This window comes from Amblyomma mixtum, chromosome 1, assembly GCF_055824585.1.
Source record: "Amblyomma mixtum isolate Tamu chromosome 1, ASM5582458v1, whole genome shotgun sequence".
Classification (NCBI taxonomy): domain Eukaryota; kingdom Metazoa; phylum Arthropoda; class Arachnida; order Ixodida; family Ixodidae; genus Amblyomma; species Amblyomma mixtum.
In genome coordinates, this window is record NC_143012.1 from 133,244,966 (window position 1) to 133,269,823 (window position 24,858).

At 44.7% G+C, this 24,858-nt stretch overlaps 1 protein-coding gene and 2 pseudogenes across 1 annotated transcript in view; 2 read left to right on the forward strand and 1 right to left on the reverse strand.

The window, feature by feature from the left end:
• Window positions 1-24,858, forward strand: part of LOC149367637 (protocadherin Fat 4-like) — a 108,946-nt gene that overhangs the window by 57,798 nt on the left and 26,290 nt on the right. The window lies entirely within an intron of this gene.
• LOC149367638 (uncharacterized) lies at window positions 10,278-13,337 on the forward strand (annotated as a pseudogene).
• LOC149367639 (uncharacterized) lies at window positions 15,360-17,020 on the reverse strand (annotated as a pseudogene).

Genomic DNA, 24,858 nt, shown 5'->3' on the forward strand with positions numbered 1-24,858 from the left:
CAGTACCAATTTCTTCACTCAATCGACCCACATCTTAGATCAAGACTCTCACCCAGAATTCCTCGACATCTGGAAACACTTTATCATCGACTTCGTCTTAATGCTGCATATACAAACGGCTTACGATACCGTTTTAGACAAATGGACAGTCCGCACTGTGACAACTGTGCCGCGATAGAAACTGTGGAGCATGTCTTGCTTGAGTGCCCTGCATATGCTAACGAGCGTGCGTACTATGAACATTGCATGCAGAAGCTCTGCTCAGTGCCCCTTACAATGGACAAAGTTTTAGGTCCCTTAGCCTGCCTTAGGCAACAGAGACTTGCAATGACTTTTCTATTCACATATTTAAAAGACATTGGACATCTCGATAAGCTTTAAATTCACTTGCACGTCACCTTCATGCATTCTTCATGCAGTGAACTTCGTCAGCCCATTTGACGGACTATGCACTCCATCACTCCATAGGTTACATCAATACTCGCCATTGCATCCTTAGTACCCATTTCATGGCCGCATTTTATCTTCGTTTTTTTTTTACCTCTTCCACTCTGCTCTCCTGTCTTTATCTCCCAAATTCCCCTCCCTACGCAGAGTAGCATGCCAGCGATCTTTAAACGCCGGCTAAATTCTCTGCTCTTCATTAAAGAGTCTCTCTCTCTCTCTCTCACTCAATTTAGTTAAAAGTTATTTATGTGATCGCTACCAGTATGTTGACATTAATGGTATAGCATCCAGTAAAATGTGAATTCTGTATGGTGTGCCCCAGGGATCCATTCTAGGACCGTTCTTATTCCTGGTGTACATCAATTATATTACCTCAGTCACTGGCTTTACCGACATAGTTTTATATGCAGATGACACCAATGTCTTCTTCCCTGGAGCAAACAAAGCAAGCTTGGAGAAAGCTGCTAAGGAATACTTGCTTAAATTATCATTCTTGATGTAACAGCGCAAAACATCGGGACAAGAGACAAGCGCTGTTTTGCGCTGTTCCATCAAGAATGAATAACCAACACGCCCAAGCTGCTGTCCTGGTTAAATTATCAGGATGGCTTTTAAATAACAAATTTATTCTAAATACAAGTAAGACAAAGTACATTGTATTCAAGCCCATAAATAGGAGAGACTATTCAACCATAAATGTAACCTATGATGTAACTCTGATAGAACGGGTAAAAGAACAAAAATTTTTGGGTGTTTGGTTCAGTGAAGAGCGTTCCTGGACTACACATGTTAATAAATTAAAAGCTGATTTGGCGCTAATAACTGGGAGCATCTACACGATCAGGAATCTGATACCCACGTCCTTAAAACAGGTGTTATATTATTCTATTTTTTACTCAAGATTAAGTTATGGAATATTGGTCTGGGGGACGACGACAGCCTATAATTATAATAAATATATTGTTGCACAAAAGAAGGTACTACGCTTATGCGAGAACTATAAAGGCGATAGGCGCAACTTACGGACCGGGCCGCTTTTTGTTAAGTACAACATGCTAAAAGCAAACCAGGTCTATTACTTTAAACTCTTGCAGTGGGTCCATCGAAACAAACTACATATCCATCTAGGGCAATATAGCAGTACATACCCGATCCACGAGCCTAAACGAAGAGTGCCTATGATACGAACTAATTATGGTAGCCAAACGCTAAATTTTCAGTCTACTAAACTGTTAAACAGCTTTGGGATGCACATGGATTTCAGCAAACCTTTTACTGTTTTTAAATGTGAATGAAGACACTTCTTGGTTAATTCAGCAATTTCATACACAACTTAATGATATGTGTTTCTAGTAGAGCCTCATCAAATCGATTTAATCGTCAATACGTGTTCCGCGGTTTGCACATGGAATGTGGTACCTAACGCTTGCCATTGGATACAAAATTGTTTTGATGTTCTATTTTTCTTTTCTTTTGTTCATGGTGGGGAGATGGCGCGGTGGGGATCACTAAGAACGGAAAGGGAACGGCATGTGTTCCTTCTGCGCTATCTTTTCATCATGAACGTTACGTAATTCGCCCAACTTTCGGTTTTGCTTTTCTTGTGTATTGGTTTTGATGTTTGAAGTGCCGGTTTTGCACTTGATGTTTCCTATTGCCGGTGCCCTTTGTATGCAAACCTGGATATGTTTACAGAATCCGCGTTTTCTTACAACTTTGGATCGTTTGAGACTGATGTACAGGACGGTAAAATTTTGCCTTTTAAAGAATTGTTTACATTTTTTCCCTGCTACTGGCCGAAGTATTATGCCTGAGTTCTGTTCGTTGATGCAAAAATTTGTACAAGGGGCCAAGGCCTCGTCAGGCTCTTAGCCTTTAGCCTTGGCCACTGTCTTTAGCCTTAGACACTGTCTGAGGAAAAAAAAATTACTAATCGATACTTAATCGATGGCACTCGAATGATATCGGAACGCGATTTAAGGAATTCCAGATAATTGCATGATAATTGATGACTAACTGAGTAATAATAGTAAATAAATAAAACCCAGTAGGAAATTGGTCGAGTTGGGGAATCGAACCAGGGTCACCGGAGTGAGAGACGAGCACGCTAACCGCTCCGTCATGCCAGCTCAATGGTTTGGAATGAACAAAGGCGCTTCTAGTGAATACTGTGTCATCATTCACTCCCATCTTCCTCCCTTCCTGTTACGGCGAGGTTCAGGTGTCCACCAAGATGTGCGAGACAGTTTTCTGGGGAATGTTTCCTATTATTGTTCAAGAACGAGGACTACTTGGCAGGCAGAGCATTGCCGGCATTTTGCTTATCCTCTTCGGACCTGACCTGTGCAGAAGTTGTCAGCGCCGGTCAATATACAGACTCTTCCGCAATTAAACGCACGCCATAGAATGCGCCTCACAGCTAAAGTGGCAAATTGTTCGAGCCCAGATATCGCACAGAAATGGCATTTGGTGGACAGAGTTGCTTCATACCACTTTTATTTATTTATTTATTTATTTATTTATTTATTTATTTATTGTACCCTCAGGGCCCGAAGGCATTACAGAGGGGAGTGGGAATACATAAAATTTTCAGTCTAAACAGCAACAACAAGAGAAAACAAAAATAAACCAGGAATACATGACAAATTGAAAACACAGGAAGGCAATAAGATTAGAATGCAGTAGGGATATATTAAAACAGTGTGTAGACAGTGAAAGGCAATTTTTATACAGTAATAAACGACACATACTCAGAAAGAAACATTAAGGACTTGACGAAATGCATTGTTATCAGAAATACCTGCGATGTCGTGGGGAAGGTGATTCCAGCTGGCACAAGTTCGAGGTATGAATGAGTCATGAAAACATTTGGTGTGACAAGATGGGATTCCAACTTTATGACGGTGATCAACGCGTGCTGATATGTAACATGGTCTTGACAGTAACTTAGGGTTGAGAAAGCTGTTGTGGTAAATTTTATGAAAAAGACACAATGAGGCTACTGATCTGCGGTGGGAAAGAAGTGGTAGGGACAAACTTGATTTCATGGCGGTTACACTGCTTGTTCGGTGATAATTAGAAAGAATGAAACGGCATGCGCGGTTCTGCACAGCTTCCAAATCTGAAACAAGTGAATCGATGCCAGGGCTCCAGACAGATGCAGCATATTCTAACTTGGACCGTACCAATGTTTTATAAAGTAATAATTTTATTGAACTAGATGAACGTGAGAAATTTCTGCGAAGGTACCCAAGCATGCGATCAGCGTTATTTATTATGTATTCAACGTGAGTTTTCCAAGACAGGTTACAAGAAACGTAAACACCCAGATATTTATAACATGACACGGTTTCGAGAGACACGTTGTTAATGTGATAAGAGGAAGGGGCATTAGAGAGACGAGAAATGCGTACATGTTTACACTTATTAATGTTTAGTTGCATGTTCCAAATAAAACACCAGTCAAGAATCTTGTTAATATCGGATTGAAGACAACATACATCATTATCATCTTTAATTTCGCGGTAAATAACACAATCATCGGCAAAAAGATTAATTGAAGAAGAAATGTTAGCCGGTAAGTCATTTATATAGATGAGAAAAAGGAGGGGCCCAAGAACTGACCCCTGAGGCACTCCGGAATGGACAGGCAAAGAATGCGAGTTTATATTGTTCGCTGTTACGAATTGTGAACGGTTAGAAAGAAAGCATTGTAGCCATGCAAGGACATTAGGGTCTATGTTAAGATTGCTTAATTTAAGAAAGAGAAGCTCATGCGAAACAGTGTCAAACGCTTTCGAGAAGTCCAAAAATATGCAGTCTGCCTGAGACCCGTGGTCAAGGATGCAATGAAGGTCATGTGTGAAACATATTAGCTGAGTTTCGCATGAAAAAGACTTACGAAAACCATGCTGGGCAATGCTGAAAAAGGAGTTAGATTCTAAAAAAGAGATGAGATGAGAATATATGACGTGTTCCATGATCTTGCACGGAATACTAGTGAGCGATATAGGTCTAAAGTTATCAGGAGAATGTTTATTTCCAGACTTATGCAGTGGAATCACCTTCCCAATTTTCCAATCATTGGGAATACAACCTGTTACAAGAGACTGTTCAAACAATTTAGTAAGAATTATGGAACAATAGAACTTTGTATTAATTAAAAACTTCGAATTAATGTTGTCAACACCGCAGGAAGAGGAAACCTTAAGATTTTCTATGATGCACTGGATGCCTGACGCGTCGAATACAACTGGATCCATAGGAAGAGCATCAAAAACAGGGCACACGCGATGAACAAGAGAAACATTGCTAGAAAATGCCGCAGCAAATGTATTGTTTAGAACAGAAGAACATTCGTATGGAGGAAAGGCAACACCATCAGAAGAAGTAAGTAGAATTGTGGAAGCGTCTTTCTTGTTAACTACATTCCAAAATTGTTTTGGATTATTGACCAGCATAGCAGGCAGGGTGTGGTTAAAAAATGTGTCCTTTGCGTTTTTTAGCGCACCTTTGTACTCTGCAGCTGCGGAAAAGTAGGCCTCCCATCGTTGTTTAGAATTCAACAACTTCGCAGAGCGGAACAAGCGCTTCTTTTTATTGCAGAGTCTTTTTAAAACATTATTAAACCAGGGTGATTCCCGATCGCACTTCAGAGATCTTAATGGTACAAAAGTGTTAATGAGATGCTCAACGATATCCTTGAACAAATCCCAGTTAGTGTAAACAGAACGCTGTGAAAAGCCTGGTAAGTAATCGTCCAAAAAACGAGCTAGTTCGCAGTTAATAGCGTTAAAGTCAGCCCGTTTATAATCTCTAATTTGTTTAGTCTGACTAACTCGGATAGATACAGGAATTTGTACATCAAAATGGAGCAAAGAATGATCACTGAGACCAGGTAGGTAAAAAATCGAAGGGATAAGATCAGGCACGTTAGTTAGAACAAGATCTAAAACATTCGATGAGGATAAAGTAGTTCGAGTAGGTTTAGAGACTAACTGCGAAAGATTGAAATCCATACAAGTTGACAAAAACTTTTTACACTCCGTAGAAAAAGAGCTGAGGTAAGGTGATGTATTAGTCCACACGATACTAGGGTAGTTAAAGTCGCCAGCTAAGACAATAGGTGTACTCGGAAATCGTACAGTGATCATGTTAAGGGAATCATGCAGTTCATCAACGAATGTTGGGCTCGAGGACGGGGGACGGTAACATATACCCAAAATCATTCTCTTAAAACGTACACTAAGTTCCACCCAAACCAGTTCTAGGCTAGTTGGAATATTAATAGGCGTTGCTACAAAGTTACCCGCGACAGCTATTAAAACACCTCCTCCAGATCTCTCACTTCTGTCAGATCTAAACACGTTATAGCGTTTTTTACAGTCAAATAGTTAATGTCCGCTATCTTGGAAGAAAGCCATGTTTCGGTTAGTAAGACGACATCAGCATCACACGAATCAATGATAGGATTAAGTTCGTCCCGCTTGGGTAGTAAGCTTCGTATGTTGGAAAAAAGAAAAGAAAGCGAGTTGCCAGTATCGGACACCGGCCCACTGCCCCTCGCGCAGCCCTACGGCGCGTAGGTCGAGCCAGAGGTATCGTGATTTGACTGCTGATTGTGGACTGGCGAAGGAGACAATCGATCAGTCTGCTCAGCAAGTGACGAAGCAGCGCTACCGTGACTCGAGTTACTATCAAGAAAAGTTGCTGATGCCCGAAGATTAGCCTCCATGAAAACGCAGTCGCGAGCAGGGTTATAACTGTAGCATTTGTTCTTAATGTACAGTTTGTTGTACCTAAGCTTGTAAAACGAGCCCTGACCCTTAGCGAACTGAAGCAGCTTTTTCCTGGCCTGACGCGTTTCTAACGAGTGCGTGAGTTAACGCTCTGTAATAAAGTTAACACGTCATTAAGCTTTTCCTGTACAGAGTCATCCGTTTCACTGTTCTTAGAACGCGTACCAGGGCCAGGGTTAAGTTCGACATCACCCGACTGCAGAACCAGCTGAGCACACACATCAAATGACTGCACAAGCAAACCTAATAGCACTTGTGGGCGTGGGAACAGCACAAGACAAACATTGCTAGATTTCTTTGCAAACATAGGAACGTCATTACTAACCTGCATGAACAGACGCATGCTGTCAAGCAACCGTGCCACGATGCTGTTCACACGCCCACTGGAAGGCGCGGGCCGCTGGCGTTCGTTTATATCCACAGGAAATGGTGATGTCGTTGGCGATGAGCTGAACTTCTGCGAAGGAGCCACGGTCCAAGAGGGTTGCCAGGACGGGTCATATGAAGCCAGGTCAGCATAACAGCAGTACGGTGCAGGTGCAATCCAAGTGATGTCTGTTGGAGCGGTAGATGCCACGTAGAACTGAAGATATCCCGCTATCTGCATGAACAGACGCATGCTGTCAAGCAACCGTGCCACGATGCTGTTCACACGCCCACTGGAAGGCGCGGGCCGCTGGCGTTCGTTTATATCCACAGGAAATGGTGATGTCGTTGGCGATGAGCTGAACTTCTGCGAAGGAGCCACGGTCCAAGAGGGTTGCCAGGACGGGTCATATGAAGCCAGGTCAGCATAACAGCAGTACGGTGCAGGTGCAATCCAAGTGATGTCTGTTGGAGCGGTAGATGCCACGTAGAACTGAAGATATCCCGCTATCTGCATGAACAGACGCATGCTGTCAAGCAACCGTGCCACGATGCTGTTCACACGCCCACTTGGGGTTCTTTCCTGAATCAGTAAGAAGTCGGATGTTCGCATTGTCTGCAACGGCGACCAGACGAAACAGTCCGCTCTCTGTGTTTGGACCAGTGGCAGCATCTTGTGGGTCGACGGTGGAGATTAGGCGAAGGACGGAGTCTTTTTGTGGGAGGTTGGAAGACCCTTCAGCAACTGCTTTATCAATGATCGCAAAAAGTTGAATTTGGCTTAAGTTGCAGTAAGTTTGGAGACTCCTCAAACATCCTGCAAAACACTCCCCCACCTCCTTCGCCTAATCTTCACGGTCGACAAACGAGATGGCGCCACTGGTGCAAACGCTGGGAAGGCGGCTTGTTGTCACTGTCACAGACTGTCACAGTCTGTTACTATTTGTGCTCGGCTAGCTCAACCAGAGACCGCATTTCCTGGGTGCGATTTTTTATGGCAAAGCATAAATTCAGCACAAGGCACTGTCACTAATAAGCGCCGGAAGCATACCGCAGTTTTCATTGTACATGTTTTGGTTTTTGGTTATTTTTTGTTAGTGCATCTTGTACAAAGGTGCGACTTAAGACTGAAAAAGTATGCACCACCGCGCATCATCTTTCACCATGCCTAGTAACTACACATGAAAATAAATTATATGTGTAAAAGAAAACGTTAATTTTTTTAAATGTTACCTTTTGGGTAAAATCCCACAGTTGAAGGCACTGCATTGATGTCAGCGCTACCACGTCACAAGACACTGCACAAGAAATGATGTTCAATTATAAATTATTTACCTGGCACGGGTGGATTACACGTGATGATTTGTGTTTACTGATGTCTTGTCCATCATTCAAAGCAAAAACTCGAAACGAAAGTTTGGTACCTGTACTCCTTTAAGATTGCGCCATTGTGCCCACTACCTTTCAGTCACTTGAGTCAGTGGTCTGTGCCCATGCCAGCACAATTTTACCAATTAGGGGCCAATAACGAGACCGTAATTGTGCAGGCAAGGCCAATTATGCATGGTCGACCGCACTTCATAATATTCGGGAAGGTTGCATTAGTAAACTGCATTGACAGATGGGGTCTCTTTAGGGAACAGCTGCTTTTGAGAGGGTGCCCGGTCTTCACATCTGTGCAGTTTGACCGCCCAGATGCATTTTTCGAGGTGTAGAAGTGTCGGGCTACATGCAAAAAGTTGCAGTGAAATTATGTTCTGTTTTGACTGTGGTGGTATGCACCGCCATCTGGGAGCGTTGCTGATGCAATGCTTGCAACTGTTGGAGGGTTGCCTTCGTGTCACAGTTGTATCGGTCATTAAATTCATTGCAAGGAACAATTTATTAATTATTTCTCACACAAATATTTCCTTTCCTCAAAAACTAATTTACCGACGAGCAAGGCGTACAGCCGAACGGGTGATGGCGTTCTGTGTACTCCCTGGCAGCGTTGCAAGATGCCGTCGCGTTCCACTCTTACAGGCGAAGCTTAACGTCCTAACCAAACACCAGTGACACAAGCAGCAACACCGTGCTTAAAGCTTTCGCCTCACCGCACTTTAAGTCAGTAAAGTGCACCCCCCCCCCCTCTCCTGAATATTGTCCTGTGCGGCCGATTTCTATAATTTAAATCGGATTAAACGTCCCGGCTCCCACCTTATTTTAACCCAACGCAGACGGTAGTAAACGTCGACCAACCTTTCAGCCAGTCCCGTGGCGGCTTGCCGCTCTGCCATCAGGGGAGTGATATTTAGCGATCAGCGAAAGCAGAGTCTACGCGTATTTTTATTTCCGTGGGCTTAAATTGCGGCTATCTAGCCTCTGATTGGATCTATGTATTCACGGATACTTAAAAAACAAAATAAAAGAGAATGCAAAGCTGCCACGCGATTCCCTGAGGGCACTGCGCGCGTTAGCTGACTCCTCCTACCGTTTGCAGTGAGTTCTAAAAAAGAAAAGGCGGGAGGTGGGACGTTTAATACGATTGAAATTTTGGAAATTGGCCGCACAGGGCAATCATTCGAAGTCTCTAAGGATGTTAGAGAGGTGCAGATCGAGTTGCAGTGGTAAAAAATTAGTTCAGATTCCTGTTTAAGTCACCTTTAATCTGTGTGCACCATTCGAATAAACTTCAGTTGTAAGTCAGCGCCTGTGTTGTCCGTTCCTCTGCCCTATGTTTGCGCTGTTCCCCTTTAGGAGTGTTTTTTTTTTTAAAGCTGTATCCTACTATAGCGCAGCCGCGCAGCGCAGGCAGCGTTCTCACCCGCCGTGGTGGCTCAGTGGTTAGGGCGCTCGGCTGCTGACCCGAAAGACGCGGGTTCGATCCCGGCGGCGGCGGCAGAATTTCGATTAAGGCGAAATTCTGGAAGCTCGTGTGCTGTGCGATGTCAGTGCACGTTAAAGAACCCCAGGTGGTCGAAATTTCCGTAGCTCTTCACTACGGCGCCCCTCATAGCCAGAGTTGCTTCGTGACGTTCAACCCCAATAAACCAATAAACAAAACAATAAAAATTTGTATTTAAAACCTCCAGGCAGACTGAGCTCCCGCTTAAATCATAGTGAAGCTATTCAACCGTACTTTTCCCGAACCAATGCCTTTCGTTGTTCGTTCTTCCCAGAGTCAATAGAGCTGTGGAATAAGCTGCCTGCAGAAATTGTTCGCAGTTCTGATACTGCATTATTTACAAATGCAATCAAGGTTCTGTACTAAAACTGTGCCATGTGGATATTGTAAAGTGTTTTTCTTTTCTCTTTTTTTCTCCTTTTCCTTTTTTTCTGTTTGTGTGCGTGCGGCAGCTGGTTGAACATTTGAATACATGTCTTACAGTCTGTATAGGAGGTATGCACTGGGCCTGATCCCCCGAGAGGGCGCCAGCGTCGTTCCGGCTTGTCCACCATGATTGCGGTCTCTCGGCTCGCGTAGTACGGCTAGGCTAGTCGTGTTTTCGGAGTCGGCGGATTAACTCCACGTTCATCCGTGCAGCGCCTCCTCTATCCGTGCAAGCATCCGTCAAAAATCTGAGCAACGTGTTCACAGAGCTGCCGTGTGAGTGAGTCTTTGGACGGCAAAAACGGGCGTTGCACGTTTTCGCGTTCCTGCGGTGCCGGCGTGTTGCGCGCGCGAGAATGGTGAACTGCGTGGTGTTTGGTTGCAACCATCGCACAAAAAAGAAGCCCGGCGACCAAAATGTAGCACAGGTCGGCTTCTTTTGCATACCGAAGGTCGTAAAAAACCAGTGCAAGAAGACCGAAGAGACGACCGCTCGCAGGAGAGCCGAGTGGTTTCGCCGGATCAACCGCAAGGACTTGAACCACTCAGCAAACCACTACAGAGTATGCGGCAAGCACTTAATCTCAGGTAAGCGTTCAGACGTCTCGATGAGCGTTATTTACGATTTCAGTGTACTTGTAACGACGCTCAGCGCAACTTAGAGCAGCATCGTCACGTAGGTGGTTGTGGTCAGTGAGTCTACTAAAAACTTACGATGCCGCAGCGCCGGGCAGTCGACGCTCGCGCGTTCAGGTTAAAAAAGTGGAAGGGAAGCTCACGCGACGACCTCGACATGGCACTCGTGTCCTCTGCCCTTGAATGATCGCTCTATTTTGTGCTTTGTTAAAAAAGAAAGAGAGAGAAGTAAGCTCGTTATCGAAGGTAGCAGAGGCTGATAAATTGCGCCTTAAAAGTAAAACGCTGCGCGGACTTGTACACAAATATGCAAGGTAGAAGAGAAAACGCTTTCCGATGAATTTTTTCTGTCGTAAACGTGAGCCGAAGTTCGCTGAGAAGATTGGACTACGTCCTTCTGAACCAGCCGATGTAGACCGGTGATTAAGCAACTCTACCGGTGGCCTTCGCGATCTCCGCGGCCGGGAAATAAACACTGCAGTGTACAGCTCGAAAGAGTGCAGAACTCGGTAAAAGAAGACCTAGTGGTGTAGAATAAGGCTGGAGCTCTCTACCTTGCTGCAGTTTCTGCAAATAAACTCCCAGCGTGCAGAAAATAGTCCAACACATGCAGTTTTTGAAAGATTGAGTTTATTTTCTGCAGGCCGACCAGCATATGTGATGGCTGAGGCAGACCCAGACTGGGCACCATCTCTTCATTAAGGGCATGGCAAACGTGTGGACTCTGAAGGTTTGACTTCCCGGTAGGTGTCTGTATTTCTGCAGGTGCTAGTTACCCTACAAGGTTCCCTGTATTCAAGTTCTTTATGCCTTCAGCCCAAACAGGAGCTTGTTTATGTGGTGGTTCCTGTTTAACTGAAGATAAAACATTTCCAGGCACAAGAGAAAGCAACGACGGTCAGAGCATCGGCCCAGTCCCCTGAAAGAAGTGAGCCCAAACACAACAGCCGACACCGTGGTTTCAGAGGACACACTTTCCTCTGCCGAGGAAGAAGAACCGATTCAGCCGCAGGTTCCCATGGAAGTTTGTGAGAGTAGAGGTACGTCTCAAGGTGCTGTACAGAAACTCTGAATCACCACTAATGTAGGTTCAATTAGTAGTGAGAAATGTATTGTTTGAAAGCAATTCTTAATACTATGATCACGCTTATTATCTGCATCTTTTCAGGGAAGGCTGATTTCAGTCAGGTCACCGAGCTAACGATGGCTCACATAGAACAGCTTGAGGAAGAGAACAGGCACCTCCTATCGGAGCTTGCAGACACAAAAGAGAAGCTTGGAATGCACATGTTATCACAAGACGTCCTGAAAACAAGGGAGGACATGGTGCAGTTCTACACTTGACTGCCAAACTTTGCACTCTTGCTTGCCCTCTTCAACATCCTGAAGGAAGGTGCAATGCATACAAGCCGGAATTCTTTAACAGCCTTCCAAGAAATGCTCATTTTTTTGATCCGCCTCCGGCTCAACACTCCTCTTCAAGATTTGGCCTACCGGTATAACCTTGTATTTTTCTTTCTTGAGATGCAATTTGCTGATATCCTTCATTTTTATTTGCAGGTTTCATGTGTCACAATCCACAGCATCAAGGATTATAAACAAGTGGCTGGACGTGGCTTTTGTCCGGCTTTCCCGAGCTGTGCAGTGGCCTGAACGCGACACGCTCCGGGCAACCATGCCCATGACATTTCGAAAGTCATTTGGTGTGGAAGTGGCAGTTGTCCTGGACTGTTTTGAAATATTCATCGAGCGGCCTTCATCCATGTTGCCACGATCGCACACATGGTCACACTACAAAAGCCATAATACTGTAAAGTACTTGATTGGTATTGCACCACAAGGCGTTGTCACATTTATATCTCGAGAATGGTGGGGTAGGACTAGTGATAAGGTTATTGCTGAAAAGTATGGCATTTTAAACAACCTCTTGCCTGGGGATGACAGAAGCCAACAGCCACAGAAACCAAGGAGCGCAGGGGAATTTTTTTAATTAATTTATTTTTTTGTGGTGTTGATCAAGTAAGAATATTGCTGTCGCTTAAAGCTAATTGATTAGAAAAGCAGAAGAAAAAACAACCACATGCCGCCGGTGGGATCCGAACCCACGACCTCCGAATTACGCGTCCGGTGCTCTACCTCTGAGCTACGGCGACGGCTGTCAAACCTTCTGCTTTCGGGGGTATTTATGTTTACAAATAACCTAACCTTGAGAGTGTTCATCAGCGCCACCCATGTTCGTAAGCGGCGGACGTGGAACGTCCTTGGTTACCGCTGGTGTGACGTAGAACGCCATCGAACGGTGAGGGTGGAAGCTGTGTGAGAACCCTCTTATGCTTCCTATGGCATCAAGGCTGCCAGAACCGATGCCCTCGCTAAGCAATTAAGCAAACAAGGGAAGGGGAATGAGGGGCTCGTTATAAATATGACAGAAGCCAACAGCCACAGAAACCAAGGAGCGCAGGGGAGTTCTCGCAGACCGGGGATTCACAATTGCCGACAGTGTTGGCATGCACTGTGCTAAGTTGGCGATGCCTGCCTTCACTAGAGGTAAGCAGCAACTCTCTGCTCTTGATGTGGAAAAGACTCGAAAGATAGTAAATGTAAGAATCCATGTCGAGAGAGTGATTGGACTTGTACGTAATAAGTACAAGATCCTGAAGCACACCCTTCCTGTGGAAATGGTCGTTGGTGAAGAAAATGAACCAACAATACTCGACAAGGTTGTTTTCATTTGTTCAGCACTGTGCAATATGAACAACTCAACTGTCCCATTTGGGTGAAATCACGCAGTTTTCTTAAGTGCTGCAAGTATGCTTAGAGAATTGGTGTAAATAAAGGTGTTGTCAATTTGCTTTACTACTTTTCCTGCAGATACAGATTGCATGGCTGTTTCACACAGTGAATGCCAAACTGTTTGTTTCCTTCACGCCAAGCTCTCTATGTGCATCTCACTTATGCGTGAAGGGGAAAGTGTCTCGGCCAGTACGAACAAATTACGCCTTCTTACTTTGCTCTGTGCACTCAGGGCAGTACCATGTTTTTCTTTTTGGTGCTCTGTTCAAATTAACACACGCATAATGGAACCAGAAATGTTTGCATGTCTTGCTGTCACACATGACCATTCTGCCTGATTCGGGACCACCACATACACAGTACACCTCTTCTGCTGGCGCTGAGTCTTCATCACTAGCGTCTTGCAGCCCTGTGTGAAGTTTCTCGGTCCAATAGCGATAGCATAATTCTGGCAAAATGACAAGCTTAAAGGTGCACTGAAGAGGATTCTGAACTCGTCTTTTTGCCGCGGGAACTCGATCTACACGTTCCTAGCATTCTTAGAAACTGCAACTTATTGCCCTGTATGGCCGATTTCCCTAATTAAATCGAATTAACGTCCGGCTCCCGCCCTTTTTTTTGAATTCTGCCTCGTACGATGGGCGGAGTCGACCAACGCGTGAAGTTCCTTTCAGCCAGCTCCGTGGAGGCTTTGCTTTCGCTTTGTTTTGTTTTTTAGGTTTCCATGAATAAATAGTTTCATTCGCAGATAATATAACTGCAAAATAAGCCCGCAGAAATAAAAATACGCGCGGACTATTTGCTACTACGGACTACTACGTATTACTCCGCCGATGGCAGAGCGGCAAGCCTCCACGGGACTGGGTGAAAGGCACTCCACGCGTTGGTCGACTCCGCCCACCGTACGAGGCAGAATTCAAAAAAAAGGGCGGGAGCCTGCCGTTAATTCGATTTAATTTGGGAAATCGGCCATACAGGGCAATAAGTCGCAGTTTCCAAGAATGCTAGGAACGTGTAGATCGAGTTCCCGCGGCAAAAAGACAAGTTCAGATTCCTCTTCAGTGCACCTTTAAAATAAAGTGCGCAACGTTGGAGCATTCTCCTACAGAACTGTGTGTCTTCATAGATTCGAAGAACAACATAGTCCTTTTGCGTCCAAACAACAAAATCACAGTACTTCACTTTACAGACTTGAATCTGCATTTGCACCTGGTAAAAATAACTATGATCTGTCCTCAGCACCACTTTGTCGTCTACAATGGCAAGACAGGATGAGTCAGACAATGCATAACTTCTGACCGACTCTTCTCTACAGCTGTATGGGCATTTCACCTCCAGCACTCCCTGGCCACAACAATTGCAGCTGACCATACCATCAGGGGTTGCAGCCAGAAATGGGTTGTCTTGACATATATGCAGACCTGATTGACTGCACTGAAAATTAACATGAACATTCTTAGATGCAGCTGTATAGGCTTGTGTGGCTTTCTGTTCGTGTTCTTTTCCCCACGCAGTTCGTGGGCTTGAGAACTGTGCATCTTCTGGGTAGCATAACCTCTTTAGCAGGGACTGCGACGGGTTTGTTGTCGAAGTCCTGCATACGGCCTTAGCATTTGAAGCTGTGATGCGTCCAGCTCTGAAGGCGAACCAATTGGTGCTCCTTGCCTGCTCTCTAGTCTCCTTTTCTATCAAGTCAGCAACCTGAAACAAGACGGTGAGGATATGTTGGTCAATGACGTCTGAAGCTAGCAAAAACCAGTCACAATGTCAAGGCCACTTAAAGAGCAAAATCTGAACAGTTAGCTCATACGAGTTGGTTGGCACATGTCGACGGAAAGGATGCAACGACCCTAAGCTGGGAAGAAAGGGAACAACACACACACTAGTGCAAATGTTTGCCTCGTTCCCTTGTGTGCCATCTTAAGGCTGTTATATTTTTTTCTAATTGGTACTTGTAGGCAGCTGCAGAAAACCAGCTACAGTAACAGCAAGAAACATGCTCATTTCAGCTACTGTACCTCATGCTCAATAGACTGGCCTCCAGCAAGGGCAAGACATTTCTCTTGTATCTCGTTCCATGTGCCTGGAACATCTTCATCCTGCAAATTGGTGAGAATGGCACTGGGGAACTTCATTGCCACGGGAACAAAGTGGTCTGCAAAATCTGGTTCCAAAGACAGAAGTGCTGGCCGGCTTCCGCTGTTGTGACAAGCTGTCAGAAATGTCGCCCACTCTTCCTCTGTCGCCTCTGTAACAGCCCTTCTTTGCTTCTTCTTGCGAAGGGGCTGTTCCCCGTCCATCAGCCTTTTCTTCATCGTTGACGAGGAGAAATTCACACTCGAAACTTTTTTCGGCTCCACGGATCGCACTGTTGGGGGCAACCATGTGTTCACTTTGTCTGTACACACTTGTCCACCTCTCCTCTTCACAACTGCATCTATGTAGAAAAGCACTGCTGCAATGTGCGAGCACGCTTCCCCAAGGCCCGCCTTGCAAGTACAATGCGCAGCTTGCACTTCGCCGTCCTCCTTAATGACAAGCTAAGGCGTCAGTGGCTTGTCATTGACTGACTGAGAATGCCGAACCTGCATTAATGGAAAGGTGCTAAATTACAAAAAAGAAACAATCTGCATAGTTCCTTACACTGGCAGAATTTCAGGTGGCGTAAGACTTTAGAAGTGCAAAGTAGGTGGTGAACAACAAAAATTCATGAATAAAAATTTCTACAAATACCTCTTAAAAACAGTAGTTTACAAAACAGACTAAAATGGCCATGCCAGTGCAGCCTGTTTGTTTAGTGTTTCCTCTGCTGTGTTAATGAATTACATGCTGAGGTAGCCTAGCAGAGGGAACCAGAAATGACATACAAACTCTTTAACCACTTCTGGCATTTCTATCATTAAATCATGTAAATTGTAGAAAGCAATTGTACTGGCCCCAATGAAAAAACAAGCCAAAAGCGAAACGCTGCATGCGAAGACAGTCAAGAGGGTTAAAATGGGGCATATCAGCAAAATTTAGTGTGACTGCCTCAGGCCGCGCTCGAGGCCACTCAAATGACCCACTTGGACTCGGAACATCTGAAACACACTAATTAGAGCTAAATCTAAGTTAATAACAGTTGTGCTCTACATGCGCTGCATTAGCAAATTTTGTGAAATTAAATAATTAGGGCATGTACCAACGACATTGCCTCAAAAACTTTTTTATTTTTGCTCTCGCCTTCGCCGCGCGTAAGCTGCTCAGAGAAAAACGCGCATTTCCAAGCTACTGTCAACCCCAGTTTACGTTCCTTTCGCGCACCACAACCATTTTGCATGCATAATACAAGCAGGTCTGGGCAAGGCAGTTTGCTTACCTGGCAAACGATGACGACGCGGCCGTCGGATAGCACTTTCAGGCACGGCTGTTGGACCCAGCCGCTGGTCAGAAAATTATGAGCCTCCATTGCTTTGTAAGCCTTCAGCTGTTCTCTTGTTACAAAGCTTGTAGTGTGAACAAGGTAGTCTTTGATATCCGTGAAATCGACGCGCGGGTAGAGGTCAACATCGCGGCAAAGTTCCTCACCCCGAAGATCGAGTGGATCGACCCCGTCAGAAAGGCGCACCTTTTGCACGTAGCGAGTTTTTTCTGCATCGCACAGCTCGCGCGCGTAGGCACTTAAGCGCATTTTGTGCAAACTACAGAGCTCCGCTCACGGCGATCAGGTTGCAAGCGTGGGACGTGGGACAATCGTCGCGTCTCCGCGTCTCACAACGAGCAGCACTGCGACACCGCACTGAAGGAGACCGCAAACATGGCGGCGGTTGCGATCGACGCTAGTGCCCCTTGCGTCTGACGTCATGTGCATACCTCCTATATCGTATCTTGTGTTGTATCCGTAGGACACTGTAGTGCATGTGCATATTTCTTTTTGTATCTGGCTGTATCTTGTATGAACGTATATGTAACATCCCTCCCTGTTATTTCATTTCATTTTATTATTTCATTTATTTGTCCCTTAAAGGCCCGAAGGCATTACATAAGGGGGGGCGTACATACAGGTTGGAGGGTAGTAGCAGAGAACAAAAAAAAAGAAAGGGGGAAAAATACACGGGATACAAAAAGAGTACAATAATATACAAACCAAAAGCAAGAAATAAACATACAAAAAGAAAACAAGGAACAGTTGGCACTTCGGTGTCGCAGTATGAAAATGTTTATGAGAAGTGATTAGCCAGTTTCTCGCGGAAAAGGCGGCGAACGGAGCATGTTATTATGTTGTCGGGAAGGCCATTCCAGAGCACTATGGCGTCGGGAAAAAACGAACTGCTCATTGCGGAGGTGCGGGTTTTAATGCGTGCGATTGGGTTACTGTGGTTTAGGCGGGATGACGTACGTGGGGGTGGCTGCAGCAACAAATGTCTTGGTGAGCGATAAAAGAAAGAGTGAAAGAGGCATAGACGGGAAATAACACGGCGAGTTGCTAGTGTTTGAAGGCCGAGGGATCGTTTTAGTAATGTTACGCTGGTATTTCTTGAGTACTGCGATGTAATGAAACGGGCGGCGCGATTTTGAAGGGCTTCAATGTCTGAGATGAGATACGATTGTGATGGATGCCAGACAGATGACGCGTACTCCAATTTAGGACGTACGAATGTTATGTATGCCAACTTTTTTACTTCAGGTGATGCAGCTTTTAGATTGCGCCGGAGAAAACCGAGTGTGCGTGATGCTTTGGAACAGATGGTCTGAATGTGAGTTGTCCATGACAGCGATGATGTGATGTGTACTCCTAGGTATTTATAAGATGATGTTGTGGTGACGGCGACCGATTTTATGTTGTAAGTGCTATCAATAACTGTGTTTTTGCGGGAGAATAATATGGATTGGCATTTATTTAGATTAAGAGGCATGTGCCATTTTTCACACCACGCTGAGATAGTGGTTAGATCCTGTTGAAGAGCGGCAATGGCGCTAGCGCCGTGGATGGGGCTGTAAATTACGCAGTCATCTGCGAATAAACGTAGCGTGGATTTTATGTTGATCGGTAGGTCATTGATGTAGATGAGGAATAAAAGAGGTGATAAGCCTGCACCTTGAGGTACGCTGGATGTTACGTCGGTAAAAGCTGAGCGACAGTTATTAAAACAGGTGAACTGCTTACGTCCTTTAAGGAAGTGCTCTAGCCAGGAGAGCAAAGTTTGTGGAATGCCGAGCGATGACAACTTAAAAAGAAGAAGATCATGGGAAACACGATCAAATGCTTTTGAAAAGTTGAGAAAGATAGCGTCGATCTGGACAAGGTTATCTAAGTATTGTAGAATGTCGTGGGTGAATTCGGCGAGCTGGGTCTCACATGACAGCTGCTTCCGGAAGCCGTGTTGATTCGGATAGAAAAAGTTCATTGATTCTAGGTGGGTCATAAGATTGGAAAAAATAATGTGCTCAAGTAGTTTAGACGGTATACTAGTGAGGGAAATGGGACGATAGTTGTTAGGGCACGTGCGGTCATCCGCTTTAAATATGGGTGTAATTTGAGCTTTTTTCCAATCGTCAGGGACAACCCCTGTATCTAAGGATTGCGCATAAATTAGATGCAGTCCCTGGCTAGACAATGAAATGGTATTTTTTAGTAGCTTACTGTTAATTTGATCGCAGCCGGCAGATGTAGATATTTTCAGTGAGGCAATAAGCTTTGATACACCATCATTGTTAATTTCGATTTTAGGCATTTCTGAGAGTAAGATTTCTGGAATGTGTTCATTAGCAGTAACGTTAGCAGAGGAAAAAACTGACGTAAAGGAATTGTTGAGCGCGGTCGCACAGTCATCGCTTTTGATTGGTTCTCCATCAGCATCTAGGAGTTGTACATGACGATCTTGTGGTTTATTAGATAGCATGCGCCAGAATTTGTTGGGGTTAGAGTGAAGGATTGATAGTAAATCTTGAGAGTAAAACTTATCTTTAGCACTTGTCAGTTCTGTGGTATACTGTTGGGCGCATAAGCGATATTTTTCCCATGCTAAGTGACTATTTTGAAGTTTTGCTGTTCGATACAGGCGCTTCACTTTGCCAAGGAAAGACTTCAGGCGTTTGTTAAACCATTGATTCTTGGTATCTGATTTAATAAGTAGTGTTGGAACGTGCTTACTTTCCAAATGTAGTAGGGTGTCTTTGTACAAATTCCAGTTTGAGTTAGGTGTGCGATTTAGATAAGTGCAACGAAAGTTGTCGAAAAATTTTGTAAGATCATTGTTCATGGCATCAAAATCAGCCCTTTTGTAGTCTTTTATCAGTTTGCTGGTTGGTGATTTCTTTTTAAAGGCAGCGTCATGGAGATGTGAACAAGGTTGTGGTCGCTTAATCCAGGAAGGACAGTAATAGATTTTATGTCGTCCGGGTGACTTGTGAGCAAAAGATCTAGGATGTTGTCTCCTCTCGTTGGACTTGTTATCACTTGCTGAAGGTTAAAGTCAAGGGTTAGTTCTAGAAAAAGTTTCTGTTCGTTTGCAGGTGTCGAACTTAGTGTCGAGAGCAATGACCAGTTAATTTGTGGGTAATTGAAATCACCAAACAGAAATATGGGTGCTTTAGGATACTCATTTATAATAATCGTTAATTCATGGCGTAGGGAATCGGGGAATGATACGTGTCTGTCTGGAGGTCTATAGCAGACACCGAACACTAGCTTTTCGGAGGCGTTGTGAAGGCATACCCAGATCATTTCTAGGTTATTATCATGCCGGATAAGCGAGGACTGCAGAGTGTTACGAACGGCTATTAGAACTCCTCCCCCTTATCGGTTAGTGCGATCTTTGCGGTATGTGGTGAAATAGAAGTCTGAAGGGAACAATTCGTGGTCTTCTATCTCTGGGTGCAGCCAAGTTTCTGTGAGTATGACCATATCGGCGTCTGTGACTTCAATGAAACTGTGAACCGGATGGCGTTTAGGTAGAACACTCCGTATATTAGTAAAAGCGATGTTGATGAGTGCGGGTGAATGACGATTGCGTGGCGGAATCGGTTCATGCAGTTCAATAGAGTGTCACCTGGCTTGCTCTGAGGCCTGCTGTGTATTGTCCTGTGCTCCATTTATCTTTGCCGGGGGCTTGGTGTTCGTATCTGTTTCTGTTATGGTATCAGAGGCATGATCGTAGGTGTAACATTTCTCGCCAAAGATAAGTTTATCGTATCGAAGCTTAAAGCTATAACCTCGGGGTTTAATGAATTGAACTAATTTGGAGCGAGCGAGTCGAGTGGCGAATTCGAAGTCTTCTCGGATAACATAAGGTGTTTCTTTCAATTTACGACCACATGCAAGCACGCTTTCTTTTGCCTTGTAGTGATTCATTTTAACTATTATTGGCCGTTTTTTTTTCCGTTGAGAATTGACCAATGCGGTGGGCGCGTTTTATTGCGCTTGGTTCTAGATTCAAATCTAGTTTTTCTTTGCACAGCGCAATAACTTTTTCCTCCGATTCAGTCCACGATTCTTTGTCGCTATCATCTAAGCCGAAAAAGAGCAGGTTGTTTCGGCGCATTCTGTTCTTCGCGTCTATGTTGGCGGCCTTTTGTTCAGCGATGTCCTGCCTAATCTGGCTAGTCTCTACCTGTTTTGATGGTGGTACTGTTTTACGCTCGTCTAATTCGAGCACTGCTACTCGGTTTGAAAGTGCAGTTAGTTGTGTTTCATGGCTGGTTTGGGTTGTTTTCAATTGATCAAGGTCGGCACGCATGGCTGCATGGTGTTCTTCTAGCCGCTTGAGAGCATCTAAAACATCGGAAAGGTTGGTTGGTCCGGGGCCAGGATTAAGTTCTACATCTCTCGAAAGCAGCAGCATTAGCTCAGTTAGCAAATCAAAGGCAAGTATGTCACATAACACACGCAGCGCAGTGCGCCATTTCAAGTCATAGGGGCACGACACCGCGAAAAGACAACGATCGCTACTACGAGTCTCCTTAGCGTAGTCTAGGTAACTAACCTGGAAGGCCAATACCGGGGTGAACATCGTGCAAGAGTCGGTGTCGTGCCCCGCCGAGCTGTCGTTGTGCCGCAGATTAAATACTGTTGCCTCTGGGCATGTGATTGATGACGTAGTCGATGGCGGTGGTTTCCAGGCGAAGGCGTCGAGCGGCGCCAAATATGGGCGGTCAGGTCCGGTTGATACAGCAGATGACTGTTCAGGCATCCACGGAGCTGAAGAATCCGGGAAGTGCAGTGTAGGTGATGGGCAGGGGTCCAGGCCACGGCGCGTTCCAGCAGAGAGCCAGTACGACAGCACCTGGAAGGCCAATACCGGGGTGAACATCGTGCAAGAGTCGGTGTCGTGCCCCCCTCAACTGACCGTCAACTGAGGGTTGACAGTATTTCTAAATAAATAAATAAATAAATAAATAAATAAATAAATAAATAACACTAAAGCAGGCAGCGTACACTTCACTCCGCCAAGCTGCGGGACGTCGGCCTTGCTGCGGAAAGTTCCCCACTATCTGAGCTGAGCCTCAAACTTTGAACTTCGCACTGCGCTGAAAAGACTGCCGGAAACTGGAGCAAGGAAACGCATGTCCATTCCATGCCAGCAGGCGCTCCTTCGAAAAAAAAAAATGATACGTAAGCAGGTGGCACACTGGAATTCAGCACTGATTGTGCGCTGATGACTGCGACTTGTGCCGAGAAACTGAACAAGATTCCGACAGGTTGCCTCTTCAAAATGGTTTGGTTTGGTTTATGGCGTTTACCGTCCCAAAGCGACTAAGGCTATGAGAGACGCCGTAGTGGAGGGCTCCAGAAATTTCGACCACCTGGGGTTCTTTAACGTGCACTGATATCGCACAGTACACGGGCCTCTAGAATTTCTCCTCCAAAGGAATTCAACCGCCGCGGCCGGGATCGAACCCGCGTCTTTCGGGTCAGCAGCCGAGCACCATAACCACTGAGCCACCACGGCGGAATGACCGCAACAGATTATCACCTTGGTGTCAAACCTGGCTTATGACTTTAAACGTGTCGAAATGTAAAGATATTAGTTTCGCTCGAAAACATAAGCCAGGAAATGTGCAGTACCATTTAAACAACGAACGTATCTCTGTCGCAAGTTTGGTAAAATACTTAGGTTTAATATTTAGTTCTGGCTTGTCACTGAACGGTCATATAGGCAGCTTAACACAAAAAGGCAGGCCGCTCTTTGAAAATAAAAAAGGAAACATTAGACACGCTCCACAATATCTCAGAGAACTGTTGTATATTAGCAATGTCTGCCCTATCATATCGTGCAGAATAAGCTTGCGTTGTATGGGACCCGTTGACGCAAGTTCCTGCGTATAGATTAGAATCTATTCAAAACCGAGCAGCGCGTTTTATCAGCCATCTACTCTTTCAGTGCAGTATTAATGGTACCAAAACTAGCGTGGGATGTGCACTTCATTCTTCTTTCCTCTCGACGCGAATTTTTTCGACCTAGTTTTTTACGAGACGGGTTTTTTCTACAATATCGCTGCACTGAACATGGACGGCTAACTTTCCCTCCTACGAACATATCAGAGTGGCCAGATCATCCGAATAAGATTAAAGAAATATCTGATCCTGCCTTAGTTTTTTGACATTAATTTTTTCCACGCACACTCAGTTCATCAAATTACCTCCCCCGGACATAGGGGCGGGTTTCTGAGATTAAGGACTTGCCGCAGGTTTAAGCGTAGCCTTTGTTTAAGCCTGTTATCGCTTACCTGTACCTCACGCCCCTCTGGGCACTAGTGTACGGGGGTTAGGCAAAGTGAAAGGCAAGAGCACTGTGAACAGGTGCAAATTCATTCAAAAGACCCAACAACAATGCAGCTAAAAACAGTAACAAACACTTGGAAAATGCTGCAGAAGTCATGAAAAGGTTAAAATATATATAAAGCGAAATAGTAGCATGCAAAAACTCTGTGATAAGGACAGCAGTCATTAGCTTATGGTCCATGGTACAATGATGCATCAGTTAGTCTGCGTGAATGTGTTTCAAGAGCGGCTGGCGCGCTTTTGTCATCTAATAAAACTATTGCGTTTGGGAGGCTGTTCCATTCGCTTATTGCGCGTGGGAAAAAAAGCTGATTTAAATACAGATGTCCGACAGGCAATTTCTCGTGTTTTGCGGCAATGGTCTCTTCTACGGCAAATGTATTTGGGAGGTGCAAGGAAAGCGTCACGGTCGATACCAATTTTTTGTTCATAATGTCATTTAAGAAGATTAATCTGAAGAAGGTACGACGAAGGTGTAGGAATCCCATCCTAAATGCTTTTTTAACGCTCTGACGATCATAATTGTTTGAAATGAAACGTGCGGCATGATTCTGTATCGCTTCTAGTTTCTCGATAAGGATTGTAGTAGCTGGATCCGACACTAGCGTTGCGTATTCTAAAATTGAGCGCGCGTTTGAGATATACAGAACATCTGTCACGTCACTTGGTACATTACGAAAATTTCTTTTAATGAAGCTAAGTACGCGAATAGCCTTCTTTGCTATATTATCGACATGCTTGATCCGGGTTGAATTATGGGAGAAATAAATGCCCAGGTACTGAACATCTTGATATGTGGCTATATCATGAGTATTTAAAAAGTAACTATTCGAGATATGTACTTTTTTTCGGCTAAAACGAAATGGCACCATTTTTAAGGATTTAGAGTCATATTCCATTTACAGCACCATGCTATGATACGGTTAAGGTGTGTTTGTACAGCGTCTGTATCTTGATTTTTTATATTTCGATATAGTACGCAACTATCTGCATATTGTCGCCAGGTGTCCCCGGGCGGCGCCTAGAGGACGAAGAAGTGAGGGACTCGTGTGCTATCCGCTATGGAGCTGTCCTTTCGCCTGTGCTGTTCAATATTCTTCTGAGCTCCATTCCTCTCCACCACCATGTTCGCACTTACGTCTATGCGGACGACATAGCATTTTTTGCGGCTGCGCCTGATATACATTCCCTCTATGATCACTTGCAATCATATTTGAGTTCTCTTCAGCTCTGGTTGAGCAGTTTACACCTCACATTAAATGTTAACAAGTGTGCCGTCCTTGTTTTTCCTTTACAGGATCCTGTCGTGCTCTCTCTTTCATGCAAATTTCAACCAATTCCTCAAGTTCAATCCCTAAAATACCTGGGCGTCATTTATGACGACAAACTCACCTGGCGGCCTCACATTGACCATGTTGCTGTAAAAGGTACTCGTGCCGCAGGCATGTTACGGAGGTTATGTAGTCACAGGTACGGCATGCGCAGGGATACGCTCCTAATGATTTATGTATTGTATGTTAGGCCAATATTAAAATTTGGCTCTGTGTTATTTTCAGGCTCGGCTTCATACAAACTTCGTCCTCTCATCCTTTTGGAGAGGGAGGTGCTTCGGATGTGCCTTGGCGTCCCCAAATTCGTGGCTACCAATGTGCTGTACCTTGAGGCCCGCATTCCTCCTCTGTTAACCCGTTTTCACTTTCTAACTGTGCAGACTTTACTCAAAATCTTTGAATCCCATTTTCACC